Source organism: Eleutherodactylus coqui, chromosome 1 (genome assembly GCF_035609145.1).
Source record: "Eleutherodactylus coqui strain aEleCoq1 chromosome 1, aEleCoq1.hap1, whole genome shotgun sequence".
Classification (NCBI taxonomy): domain Eukaryota; kingdom Metazoa; phylum Chordata; class Amphibia; order Anura; family Eleutherodactylidae; genus Eleutherodactylus; species Eleutherodactylus coqui.
In genome coordinates, this window is record NC_089837.1 from 136,956,902 (window position 1) to 136,971,506 (window position 14,605).

Genomic DNA, 14,605 nt, shown 5'->3' on the forward strand with positions numbered 1-14,605 from the left:
ACTAAACCTGGATGTGTAGCTTAAGACAACCCAATTCTACTCTAGAAGTCCAGTTTTGTAATTTACAACACTGCTGCAAACAGAGTCAAAAGTGCGTGGGTGTCCGACAGTACACGTATTGTGCACCATGAGACCAAATGTCCTTCAACCAAGTGCCTGGAAATGATTCCATAAGACACAGGGCTGTAATGATAGTGCCACCTATCTGTGGATGTCAGACAATGAAACAGTTGAAGCTACTTGTGCTTGTCGAATGTTCAAAGCTAGGAAGATGAGGTGGAAGGAAAGAGGAGGAGGAAGGGGGTGAGAGGAGACAGACAAGGATAAATGTCCCGTAAGTCTTGGGAGTACCATGAAACGTGGCTCACCATTTTCGGCTTCATGCCCCACGTGCAGGACATTGACACAGTGTGCAGTTAAGGATATGTAACACCCCTGGCCATGCTAGCTAGACCATGTGTCTGTGGTCAGATGCACCCTTCCACTGACAACATTCTTCAACGCTAGAGACACATTATCACTCACATGGCAGTGCAGGGCAGGGACAACTTTTTGGGCAAAGAAATGGAGGCTGATCATTTAGTACTGTGAGTTAGTACAGAACATCACGTTTCAGGAGGCATCTGTGACCACTAGCCTGTAGGGCTGCATTTCCATTGCAAGCAGCTGTGCAATGCTTATGTTCAGGCTTTATGCTTGTGGATGGTTGGGGTGGTATTTTTTTTACATTCTCATAGCTGGAGGATGGAGGGCTGACTGCTGACCTGAAACATGCTGGGATAAGGGGTATATGTCAATGTCAGTGAAGGTGGTGGTGATGGTGGCGGTTCAACTTCTGTTCTCTGTTTCTTATGTAGGCGTACTACGGCCCCTACACAAAACTGCCTCTCTGTGCTCAGAGGCTACTGTGTGAACTCGGAGGGAGATGGAGGAAGAAGCTACTACTGCAGCAAAAGAGGGAGCAGGATGAGGCTGACTGTTTGCCTTTGGCCCAGGTGTGCTTTTCTTTGCAGCCGGTCATGCTGAGTTTCAGTCACTTACTGCAGATCTTACAGATGGTATTAGTGTATCTTGACGCCACCAGGAAGCTAGGAGTTTGACAGGGCTTAGATTCAGGAACGCCCCTGCCACACACCTTACTCCTGATTGGCGGAATTCCTTAAGGAGCTTGAAGGTCCCTTACCATCGTGTAGCATGTACCCTGAAAGCCAAGCTGTAGCTCCGCTCGCTCACTGCTCCGTTAGCACACAGTACTATGTTGACTGATGTGCCCAATTGGATGCCGGAGTGCAGATATTCACACCGCTGTCCCCGGAGAGCGCAGGTGTAAGTGTCCTGTGTTATTGGAGTTTTGCCTGTCGTCTCGGGACAGAGCCAGCAGCTGTCACTCTGCCATCCCCGCATTTGTGCTATGTGCAGCTGTCAGGTATGGTGTTCAGAGTTGTGCGGCAGTCGAGAGTCCCCGAGGCCGCAGCTGTGTGTGCAGTGGCTGCGCTACTGTCATGTGGCTGTGATGTGTTCTGCAGAGAGCCTTTGACAGCAGCATCCCTGCGGCCCAGCCATTTCCCTGCGCACAACTTTTTCTTTGAAGTCCCGTGCCGGCTGACACTGTGCTGAACAGTGTAGCGCTGAACAGTGTGCTGGGGGAAGAGGAATTCTGTCACCGCCGGGTACATTACTTTTTCCCAACTAGCCCTGGGGGCTGCTTGCAGCTGCTCCTCCGGCGCCTGTGGCAGTGGCGCTGACGCTCTTGCGGTGTGGCCTCCCTGCTGCCGAGCCCGCTCTGTGCTTGAGCGCAGAAGTGGGTGCCACTGACGGTAAAGGGCCTTGCACCAGCGGCTGCAGCGGGGGCCGCTCTATGCAATATTAATCCATGGAGCTGTAGGCTAACTTTAGTGGGCTGCCAGGACCTGCAGCCGAGCCTCCTCTGCAGCCAATCACGCACAGGGGGCGTCACCCCCCTGTCAATCTTGACTCCATCAGCACTTGCTGGTGGTGTCAAGATACACTAATACCCTTACAGATAACTACTCTTCTGTCATCACATGCGGTTTCAAAGAATGCCCAGGCTGCACAAATCCTATAAGCAGACCTCGCTATGGGCTTGATGTGGTGCAGTTATGACTAGTAGTAGCTGATGGTGACAATACAGCCCTTATGTTTGTCTGCAACACCCTGCTCACTGGCTTAACAAGGTGCTGCCATGCAACGTCCATCTCTTCTTCCTCTCCCTACAAGCTACTATCGTGGCTCTCATTTAATGTCCATGTTGGGTCAAGCACTTCATCATCTTCCACCTCATCTTTGTTGTCCTTTTTCTCCTGAGTGGACTCTGTTGGACATCAGTGCATTCAATGTCTGATGTTCTCCCTCTGGTTCTTTGGACTGCCTCATTGATATCTATGACACTGGATGCTCAAACAGCTCCTTAGACTGATCCAGGTGGACTGCTTTAGAGTGCGAGGGGTATTTGGCACAGGGTGAAGTAGAGGGGAGATGCTCATGGCCAACTAGTGCAGACTGACTGCTGTGTGCCTGCAACAGGGAGGGAGAGGAGGTGGTAGTACTTGAGGCATGCTGTGTCATCCACTTTACGACCTGTTCTGCATGCTGCGGATATATTGCATGAGCAGAACCACTTCTGAAGAGTGGCAGCAGACTTGCCTCGTCTCCTGCAGAATTTGGAGCTGTTGCTTCAGTGGGAGCCGCTTAAAGTGCCAACCTGGCCCATCCTCTACCACCTCCACCATCACCACTATCAGTACATCTCTTAGGCCCAATGCCCACGGCCGAAAATTCCACATGGAATTTCTGCCTTTGCACACTGCCATAGGATTGCACTAGTTTATGCAATCCTATGCTGACAGCTGCGATTTGACCGGGTGAAAACACGCATAGTATTAAAATTGCAGCATCTTCTTTTTCTGTGCGGTCCTCGCAGAGGCTTGCACAGAAACATCACTGCTGATGCGCCAGCTCTGCTCTGTGCATGCACGGCTCTGCGCCAGCTGGCACATCGAAAAGCGGAGAGAGAAGACACCGGACAGGTAAGCAGAAGGTCAATGCCAGGGCATGGGTCGGATCCTGCTGCGTGAATCTCACAGTTGGAATCCGACCCGGCCATGGGCATGAGGCCTTACCCCTTGCTTTCTTCGTGTTTCCTTTTTATTTATTTTTGTATTTAGCTTTTTTTGTTTGTTAACTTTTTAGTGTACTTTTATGTAACTTATTAGCTAACTTTCCCTCACCACACTGCTAGTTGCATAAGGCCTGCAAATATTTTGTAGTGGCCAGATTGGCGACTTAGATGTCTGAGGCCACTAACACGCAATTTTTATTTTGTATTTTGCCTGTTTTTCATTTTATATTAACAAAAAAAACACTGCCAAGTAAATATGCTACACTCCCTTGGAAGCACAATATGTGAGAACAGAAGGCCACAGTGTCTGGATTGAATCTTTCTGAGCTATCCCTGTTTGGCACATGGCAATTGAATTCCCTTTACCCCACTGCTAGCTGCATAAGGCCTGAAACTAATTTATAGTGGCTGGACTTGTGACTGAACAAAGTCTGAGGCCACTGACATGCACTGTGCGTATTTGTTGTTTCCCTGTTTGGTTTTCTTTTTGTTTTATATTAACACAAAACACCACTGCCAACTAAATAAGCCGCAATCCCTGGGTGGCATGATATGTAAGAACAGAAGTTCACACAGTACAGCTTGTATATTTTTGCACTGTCCCTGTTTGGTGTAGCTTAATTGAATTCGTCCAACCCCACTGCTAGCTATGTGGTGGCTGGACTGGCAACTAATTTGCAGTGGCTAGACTCGCGATTTTGAATGACATCTGAGGCCACAAGCAGAGAATTGCAATATTCCTCACGCCAAAGTATATTTTGTTTGTCAGCTTTGCTGCTATATACAATGACAGCAGCAGAAACATACTCTCTTCCGATGTACAGACCACGTTTCGTGTAGGCATATAAATGTGATGCAACTTCTTTCTCTGCTCCCTTCAATAGAGCCCAGTTTAAGTTCTCTGCTGGTATGCAAGCTTTTACACCAACAGTAATATATCATCTGCTGAATATCTGGTCCTAACAACAGACCATGTGTTACATAAGCATTAGAGATGAGCGAGCATGCTCGGATAAAGCAGGGGGGGTGAGCAGCGGGGGGTAGCTGGGGGGAGAGTGAGAGAGATCTCTCGCTCTCTCTCCCCCCTGCTACCCCCGCCGCCCGCCACTCACCCCCGCCGCCCCCCGAGCACGCTCGGACCAGTAAGCAGTTACTCAAGAATAGCAATGCTCGCTCGAGTAACTGCTTTATCCGAGCATTCTTGCTCATCTTTAATAAGCATATAAACATGATGCAGCTTCTTTTTCTGGTCGCTCCAATATAACCCCCTGTATATAAGCTTTCACACCAGCAACAATATGTCCTCTGTAGAATATCTGGGCCTAACTATAGACCACATGTTAGATATGCATATTAATGTGATGCAGCTTCTCTGTTGTCTGGATCAACATTGAGGGAAAATAGGCTAAACTGGATTGACATATGTGTTTTTTCAGCTTAACATACTATGTTACTATGTACTGTGCTGAACTGTAAAATGGCTGCAGTTACACTGTACCTATGTTATATATGTCTGGGTTATAAGATGCAGGCGTCAAATGAAACTACTGCCCATATGCAAGATGGAGGATACATTTGGTGACATTAACAAGGCACCCTGGTTGCTGATTGGCTGCACACTGACTTCTGCAGCGGGAGATATGGTAAATTTGATTTTTCTATGACTTTCATCAAAAATCTGTTCAGACTTACCCAATTAAATTTTGCTGAAATTGGGGTGATTTTATCGCCCAGCCGATCAAGATGAGCAACATTAACCATTTCCAATCCACTGTCTGACGTCTTCCTACATTCTGATTGAAGCTTGTACAGCTCCAATGCCAGAAGACGTCCGACGGGGTATTCTTAACGTCTATTGCCAGCCACTCCGCTGTCGAAGCCTCTCTTGCGCACACACACTGGCTTTAGCCAGCAGACGGCACTGTTGTATAACAGCAAAAAGAGAAAGCTTTTTAGTAAACCCTGAATCCAAAATTGGATTGGAAAGGGTTAATAGAGAGCGGATCCTCAGTAACTGTGGGAAAGGAAGTTAAAGGGGAGAGGACAGAGTAGCTTCTCAGAAAAGCTGTGGGGATTGTAGCTTGAAGCTTTCTCTAATGTTGTCAATCTTGTCTTTGAAGTGTTTTGCACAGTTGTCTGCAGAGATGAGTACCACTGTTTGGCACAGGTAAGTACAGATTTGAAGTTGAGGATGGCCTGTTTGAACACTCTAAACTCTTCCTGGAAATGGGTTTTCTTCCAATGTCTCTCTGTAACCCTGGAGGTTCACCTAATTTTTTTTGTCTGATCAGTGTGCCATAGATGCCTATTGATCTGCTGGGTCTTTATTTGTGTGAGAACAGCACCTGAGTTAAGAGCAGATGAAGCTGTGGCATTATAGAAGGCAGCAGATGCATCTGTGTCTTAGAATGACAATATGCTAGAGAGAGGTAGGAGGGAGTCAGTGGGATTGCAACTGTCATGGCACTTGAGGTTCCAACAGGGGTGCACTGGCTTCTGGACAGGGGAAGAGTTGGGGAGAAGCAGGTGAAAATAAGTCAGTTGTGGTCAGATAGCAAAAGAGGTGAGTTAGAAAAATTAGGTAGGCAGCAGAGGCAAGTAAACATGGGGTCTAGTGTCTAACCATCTTTGTAAGATGAAGCAGAGGACCATTGCAAGAGGCCAAAGAAAGCAGTCAATGACAGAAGTTTGAGTGTGGTATGTCAATAAAGATGTTGAAGTCATCTATGATAATAGCGGGAATGGCAGTGGACAAAACTTGCAGGAGTCAGGTGGTGAAGTGATCGAGGAAGTCGGTGGCAGGGCCTGGCGATTGGTGGATGACTGCCATTTGGACGTTACAGGTAAAGTAGATGTGGAGCGAGTGAACTTTGAAAAAGGGTAGATTAAGGCTGCTAGAAGCATAATAAGAGTGAAGGTGTAATTATCCAACTCCTGCACTGTGTTTGTTGCCAGGACGGAACTGAGTGGTGAATTGAGGGCTACCATACAAGAGTGCTGCAGGGGAGGATGTGTCAGAGGGGGTCAACCACATTTCTGTTATACCCAGGAAACAAAATGAATGGGAAATGAAAAAGTTGTGGATATCAGGAAGTTTATTGTAGATTGAATGTGCATACCATAGCACTCCAAGAAAAGGAATTCGGGGGCAAGGAACAGATGGTGGACAGAGGCAAAGTATGATGATGGGAAGCTGCTTGAGTGAGCCAGGGTATATCGCCAACAGGAGAAGCAGAGAGAGGGGTAACAGGTGCAGATAGGAAAGGGTGTGTGGTGGCTCTGTGTGTTTGTAAATGTAGGATTTGAGATTGATGAAAAGGTCAGCAGTGAAAGTCTAGCGAGACGGCAAAAGGGATGGTGAAATAAATGGTCCATTTCTAGGTGCAAGGATGAATGGACATGTGACCTCTGCATACAGTGAGATGAATGGTAACAGAAAAACCAAGCAAGGATGACAGATTCAAAACTGCACAATTTAGTATAATTGTTATGATATACTACCCTTGATATGCCAGCCTGGGTGCCCTAGATCTCACCCACCACCCCTGTCCCTGCCTACTTGCCTCCACTCGTGGCTAACCCCAGGCGGGCAACTGGGTGCCGGTCCCTACTCTCACTAGGGACAGAAAAAGGGACGCTGTTGTACCTGGATGGAAAGGGTAGAATACCGATAGAAAAGGCAGAAGTAAATAACCCACACGAACAATACGAAGCAGAACTGAGGCTGATGGAAAAACCTGGCGGATAATAGCCAAGTATAGCAGACAAGATGACAGAGGCAGGGGACCAACCGAGGCGGGAGACAGCCAACTCCCAACAGAGCGCAACAAAAGGGAGCTTAGGCATGGCAGTTGCTCTTACAGGTGCTGCGTGCCACCAGCACCACGCCGGGCAGGCAGCCGTGCCCCCAGCAGCTGGACAACAAGCCGGGAAGACACGCCCCGACCACGGGACCCTGCACACCACCGCCCCGGGAGGACCAACAACCGCCGCATGGTAACAATAATATTGGGGTTTTCAAATTTTAAAGGGAAGTTGTCACTAGATTCATGCTGCCCGAATAATGGACAGCAAAAAATCAAGACACTAATGGCCCGTATATGTATTATTCTGAAATGCTGTGGCATTTCAGAGTGAACATACCTTGAAGTCTGACTCAAAATGAAGTTCCATGTCAAAGAAGTGGGTTGCACCAGCCTGTCCCCACCTGCATCTTCGTGCTTTCAGGCAGCATGAACCTGGTGAAAGCTTCCAGACTGTCAGACTGCACCACATGAACAGACACTTTTTGAAAGACTTTCACAAAAAGAATTTCCTAACACCATGATACAAAATGAAATTTTGTGATGTGATCAGTGTTTTGGTCATGCCCGCCATCATTACCTTGGTTGAAAAAAATGGACAATATACAAAAGGCATCTGATACCTACTTACAAATTTGGTGATGGACATTGATGTTTTGTTCAGCACTAGTGTTCTAAAGTTATAATGAGTTCCATCGAAATTCTGAAGATTTTAGCCCCAAATCTGCTCACATCTGCCAGAAGGTTAAAATTTCATGTCGTGGGGGTGAACAGACCCCAGGGGGACCCCCCCTACACCCTCCGATGTGGGGGGGAACCCCCCCAGCATCCCTCCAAATCGCCAGCCCGGTCATGAATCATGAATCATCCGTGGTGAGCACCAACCTTTCCCCATCCACTCCTAGCACCCCCCCCCCTCCGCCCCCCCTTCCCCTCCGTGCCAAACATACCCCCCCCCTGTTGTTTGTCCTGTTTGTCTGAAAACAGTAGGGGGCTGACTACATCCTTACTGCTATCTCTGCTTTGGTTATTGCCCCTTTTACCAGAAGAGGTTCATGTAGTTCATTTCCACTGAGTGCGCCCCCCCACTGGGTTCGCGTCTGGCCATACTCTATACTGCTAGACTGCGGCCCCCAGGGGAGAGTACAAATGTGCCTGCAATAGATGTGCCTGTTCCTCTTATAATTAATAATGTTATTTATGTCTCTGTTATTTTCACAAAACCAATAAATATTGATTTATAAAAAAAAAAAAAAAAAAAAAAGAAAATAGCAGTGAGTTTGGAAAAACAAAAAAAACAAAAAAAAAATTTCATGTCGCTGGATCTTCAAGAAAGATAGTGTCCCAGAACATGTGTCAAAATCCATACAGAAATAGAGGTATAGAACACATGTCCAAATCAAAGTTTTGCAGTGGCCCACTCGGTCTCCAGATTCTAATGTAATTAAAAATCTGTGATGTATTTTGAAGAGAACATCTACAAACACATGGAAATGTGATGAAAACCTCCTTAACCCAATAGGGACCAAGCACTGTAAATATATAATGCTCGGTCCTGGGCTTAAGGGCTTATTCAGATGACCGTATATCGGCGTCCCTCTCTGCAGGAGGAGGAGGAGGCTGGAAGAGCCGGAGGCAGTGCACTGAGCTCCTGCCCCCTTTCCGCCTCCTCTCCACCCCCTCTCCGCCCCTTTGCACTATTTGCAATGAGAGGGGCAGGGGAGGCGGAGCTAAGTTCAAGGACTTAGCTCTGCCCCTGCCCTACCCCCTCTCATTGCAAATAGTGCCGAGGGGCGGAGAGGGGGTGGGAGCTCAGAGCACTGCTCCCGACACTTTCAGCCTCCTCCCCCTGCAGAGAGGGACGCCGTATATCGGCCGGGCATGAATACCCGGCCAATATAGGGTCATCTGAATAAGCCCTAAAGCCCAGCTGTATGTATAATTACGGCGGGGATTTAAGCCTCCTGCTCTGCAATCAATCAGAATCAGGACGAATTGTCAGCTGATAACCCAAAGGAGGAGGGAGAAGTGGGTTTTAACCCTTTTTGCCTCCTTTATTTCGTACAAATTGCTCAATGAGTGCAATGTACTAAAAAGTGAAAGTGGAATTCTTTCATTTACTATGCGAGTCAGCAGTCAGTGACCGCCGGGTGACCTCTGTCACAGCAGAGCTTCAGGGTCCTAGACCCTAATAAGCTCTGCCAGTGACTATTGTCACTACAGTGGATATTTTTCCCTGTAACTGGTGTTCCTATGAGTGCCCCAGCTACAGTGGGAAAGTGTCAAATGAAAAAAAAACTAAACATGTGAATGTCCCCCAGAGGTTTTAGATGGCGTTATGGGGGACATAGATAGTAAAAAACACAATTACATACGGAAGTAAAGCAAAATTACAGAATAAAACAACAATACATATATAAAAAAGAAAATAACCCAAAACCGTCGCTATATACAACCTGTAATCCAAAACCATACATATTATACATCAAAACGTCCAAAACAAAATGAAGAACCTGTTCTCATACTTTAGCATACATATACTAATTTTGAAAAAAAAAAAAACTATAAATGTTAAAAAAAATCATTTCTTTTAGCTTTTTACACCCAATAAAACTAAATAACTGAAAAAGCCAGTGAAAAGGATATTAAAAAATAATCCTATAAGTCATGGAAAGAAAAACGCAGCAAAAATAATTTTGGTAGTTAAAGTAAAAAAATAGGGCAATAAAACTACCACATGGGTAAAAACCCTAAAAAGTGTCTGGTCCTTAAGGTACAAAACAGCCTGATCCTTAAGGGGTTAAAAGAACCCCTCCAATGGCTGATCAGCCCTGGATCCGTATTCTAAAAATGGTTGTGCATGTTGGCATAAGCCCTTTTAATAAGTGTTCTTCCTTATTAAGCATTTCAGAAAGTACCGCAATGCTTTTATTGTTGTTGGGCAGCTTCACCAATTGCTAATAATGGTCGTACCAATATTTTTTGAATCTATATTTAAAAGAAAACTATTATATTATTGAAGAAAACTTGCAGCTTACTTATCGTCAGCAATATACGTGAATTCTGATGAGGATAAGTAATAGCATATTTGTATATTAAATGTCCTGGGCATTGAGCCACCTTTTTAGGGATTGTCTCTTTAAGAACATTGTTTGGCACATGTAGCACACAAGCACATGTTGTAAAAGGGAAGGAGTTGCAGAGTCTATTTAATAGGCGTAAATTGGTGCTATAAAAAGTTGGTCATGTGCACTCAAATGATAAGTGCTGTGCTGTGCCTGGGGGTCTGGTAGAGTCTGAGGGCCACTGCTGTGACAAAGGACGCATAGTAAAGTTAAAATACCCGCCAATGACAGCCCTGAGAGATGTCAGAGAAAACTGTGGTAGTAAGTTTCCATCACTTAGGCCTCTCTCACACAGGCGCTTTTCACCTCCATTAATATGGTGTTTTGAACACCGGGGTATAACGGAGCCTGGCAGACATGCGTTTCGAATTGCGGCGCTGGATGGCGATTTTCAAGTGCTCTCTCCTCTATCTTTGTCCGTTTAGTGCACTTCATCACCTATTACAATGATAGGATGCTCTACCACACGCGGGTCCCTGCAGCCGAAAATCAAAGAATTGCAGTGCTTTGCCACAGCTATGTGTAAGCGCAACCTTAGAGACTGGCTCCAGAAGAGAAGTAATGTAACAATGTTGGTTATGGTCTGGAATCCAATGGGAGAGGCAGCCGAAGTTGGATATAAGCAAAGTTTGATACACAGGTATTGGAAATCAGCCATAGTCGGATATAAATAGAGTTCAGTACACAGGGACTGAAGATCAGCTGCAGTCAGATATACGCAGAGTTTGGTACACAGGGATCAAAGATCAAAATAATGCACTAAACAGCAAGTATACTAAGACACAGGAAGTCCAAGGCTGAGAGTTTGAATGGAGTCACTACTTTAAGGCCCATTTACACCAGCCGATGATCGCTAAAAAAACGCTAATCAGCGATCGTTTTAGCGATAATCGTTGCGTCTAAATGTAAGCCCATCATGTGCTTCTTGGGCACTGCTAGCTGATCGTTAAATTAAGTCCAACCTAAAAATCGTAGTTCAGCCTTATCAGAAGTTCGCCACGGGGAGTGCTGATAGCATTGTTTCCCCATGGAGAACAAAGGATCTGAGCGCAGATAATAGACCTTAGGCTATTAACTACATTCAGCTAAGGCTTCATTTGGTACTTAAGTAGCTGAGTAGCTACTTAATAGTTTATGCAAAATGATCGCTCAAACCTGCCACTCAAACTGTCGTTTGAGCGATCTTTTAGCGATCATCTGCTGGTGTAAATGGGCCTTAATCCCAGGATGCATGAAGCACATAGCTAAACAATGGGTAGGGACAGAAAAGCTTTGGATAACCTGATGGTCAAGGCTACAAGTACCAATGGAGAGATCAGGGTTCAGGTCCCAGTCCTGGAATGTTCGGTTCGTGATGAGTAATGTGAGTGGATCAGGATGCTACCTTAGAAGAGGCTTACACACTTGGTGCGAGTGGAAGAAGTCATCTCTCCCTGAAAAAAAGCCATTGGGAACATTTATTGGGCAGTCAGACTTTACAGTTGCTCTATTGCGGAAGATGGTTACCTAGTCAAACTGTATATAGAATTTTTGAGACTGTGTTGGGCTTTCAAGCGTGTGCCTTGGAAACAAGAAAGTAACCATACGCTTGTTGCCTCATTTTTAGAAATAAAATGGTCCATTGATTGAACCCTTCACGACTGCAATTCATATATTTAAGTTCGCTCCATACCCAGTGGCTATCGGTTGTTTCTGACGGCTGGTGGCTACTGCTGATGTAGTGTCCCAAAATAACATCCTGGTCCCCTCCATAATTGTCGTACATGTATTGTCTTATGTGGATGCACTGTGCAAAACTATCTAAAGGGTTAATTCCCTTAGAATCATTGCTCGTCAGCTCTGTCTGCATGCTGAATGTATCGATCTTACAGTGTCATGTGGTACAAGTGAGTTGATAAATGTGAGTGTCTGAAAGGGGCTTCTTCAATCTGTGTTAGAGTAGGGTTCCATCTTACCTGCTGCGGGGACTAATACAGAACTGCATGGGAGCCCCATCAGCTTCCGTGTTGGTGAAGATGGAGAAAGAGGAACGACTACCCAAAGCGCATGTAGAGTGGATGTAATAGGAGTGAGTCCATTCCAGAGAAAGAGAGAGTACACAACCCCCAACATCCTACATCACACAAACCAGGTATCCGTTCACACTACAGGCGTTTATTATTCCTGTGTGGCTATCCACTAATAGGATCACCACACAGAGGGACGTGGTAGTGACACCCACGAGAATGATGTGCGGGGTGCATCTAGGCTAAGCCTTCTTCTAAGTGATTTCTTGCCAGAGAGTATGTGGAGAGGTCTCTACTTTTACCTCCTCCAGAGTATATCTCATGTCCAGGACCGGTGACATATAGATAACGTAGACTATTGTTCCTGTATATTTTTCCTCCCAACCTCTGAGCTTCTGCCTGTAACTACTGCTGTGAATGTACCTGTAATTACCTGTTTGCAAAGTTTATCTAAGTAAAGTTTTACTGGGCCTCAACCGTTTCCGAGGACCCGAGGTACGATGCACTTGTCCAGTGTTTATTACTCCACCACATGGAATAACGGTGTGGAAATGGTGGCGTCACGACGTGATATACATATATACCTCCATTCCCCTGTGTTACCACTCGGCTACACCGTGACAAGGACTAGAGCTCCGGCCATACACAAGCTGCAGTGTTCATTTTCCCTGTGGCATTACATTATTCGGCATCTCTCACAGGACAATACAAATAACTTTGGCGTCCCATGAACAGGATCTGACCTGATCTGCATAATTAAGTTAATGGATGCTCATAAAAGTTTCAGTGGGGCCACCTAAGATGGCGCCTATCATGTGTTTATGCTGTTCTCTGTGACTCACTCCCGCCAAAGTTGCTTGGTGCCAAAATGACAACGCTCTGGCCTGGCACAAAGTAAGGGGGAGGACTACCCCTGCTTCATGGACTTGCTGGTGCCCAGAGTGGGAGGAGCTAACTGCGGCTGCAGACTCCTTGGCCCAAAGCATTATTGGCCAGACGAGCAGCAGAATGGATGCGGAGAAGGTTAACCCGGCGCCATCAGGAAAGAAATGGTAGCTCCAGAGGAGATCTCTCCAGCCGGCCAGAGCCCGGAGGAATACTGGCTGGATGGCCCATGCAGTTTTGTCCCTGTGGTTGCATCCCATTCTACGGAAATTTGAGGATACTGGGGTACAAGTTTGCAGCAGTGCCTAAGAGCACTTGCAAGTTGGGAGGAAGCTACACCCTCCCTTGTCTAGGCCAGCCGCTATAGAGGAACTTTCTCCAGCCACGCCACTCAGGACAGTGGCACGAAACAAGCGAGATCTAGACAGCCCTTCTTCAGTCGCGTTGCTGGGGGTACGCTCCTGGAGTAGTGTTGCCTCACCCTCCAGCTGGACCTTAGAAGAAGAAGAGGAGATCTTAGTGGCCCAAGTGATCCAGTGCTGTAAACCTCGCTTTCAGTGCTAAAATGGACTCTAACCATAAGAACTCTTTACATAAGAGACACTGCTCTGTGTTTTTCACATTTTTCTTGTTTCTCAAGTTTTTCTAAAAAACTTTAACATAGCAGAAACATTGCTGCAAGGACTAAAAAGTTTATAAAGTTTCGCAACGTTTATTAATGTTTAAGTAATGGCTAGTTTAGACACAACGATTATTGCTCAAAAAATCTTTTGAACGATTTTTGAGTGATAATCGTTGTGTGCATTCAGCGCAAGGTGATCGCTCAAACATTGAGCGATCACCTTGCCCTCTGACCAGGGTATGCAGAAGACAAGCGGGGCCGCTGGTCTTCTGCATCCAGCTGTTCCCCGCTCGAAGTGCCCCGCTGTTATACAGCGGAGCACTTCGAGCGGGGGATGCAGAAGACAGTTCTTCATACCCTGCCTGTCTCCAGGGAGCAGGATACAGCTGAAATAATAGTATCAGCTGTATCCCACTGTAATTTCCTGATAACTGATCGCTGATCTTTCAAAAGGGACAAAAGTTTTCAATAATAACTCACGAAAAACTCTATGAACCCTCCATGTAGCTGGCAAATCAAGTTCATAAGCAAGCGGATTTACTACACACGTGATGACCCACGTAACGCGGTGCCAGTTTCAAAGATGGAACCTTCAATTTGAGATTTCTAGAAGACAAATATACCTTCTGTCCCACCCTATAAAGTTCAGATATTGACAGACTCTTCCCACTACGCAACTGCATACGAGTCCCCATTACTTCCAGGTTCGTCTGTACTTCTTTCCATACCCCCTGCAGTGCATCTGTGGCGACATCAGCTGCAGGACAGGCAGACGGAGTAGAAATAGCTGTAAGGAAGCAAGGATGCTGACCATATACGCACAGGAATAGAGATACCCCAGTGGAAGAACAAGTACGGTTGTTTAGCAGAAACTCTGCCAACGGCAGGAATTCTGCCCACTGATGAGCCTTTTCGCTAGCAAACAACCGTAAATATTGCACTAAATCCTGGTTCTTCCGCTCCGTCTGACCATTAGTTTGCGGGTGGAATGCTGACGAGAAGGAAAGCGATGTTCCCAAGTTTCT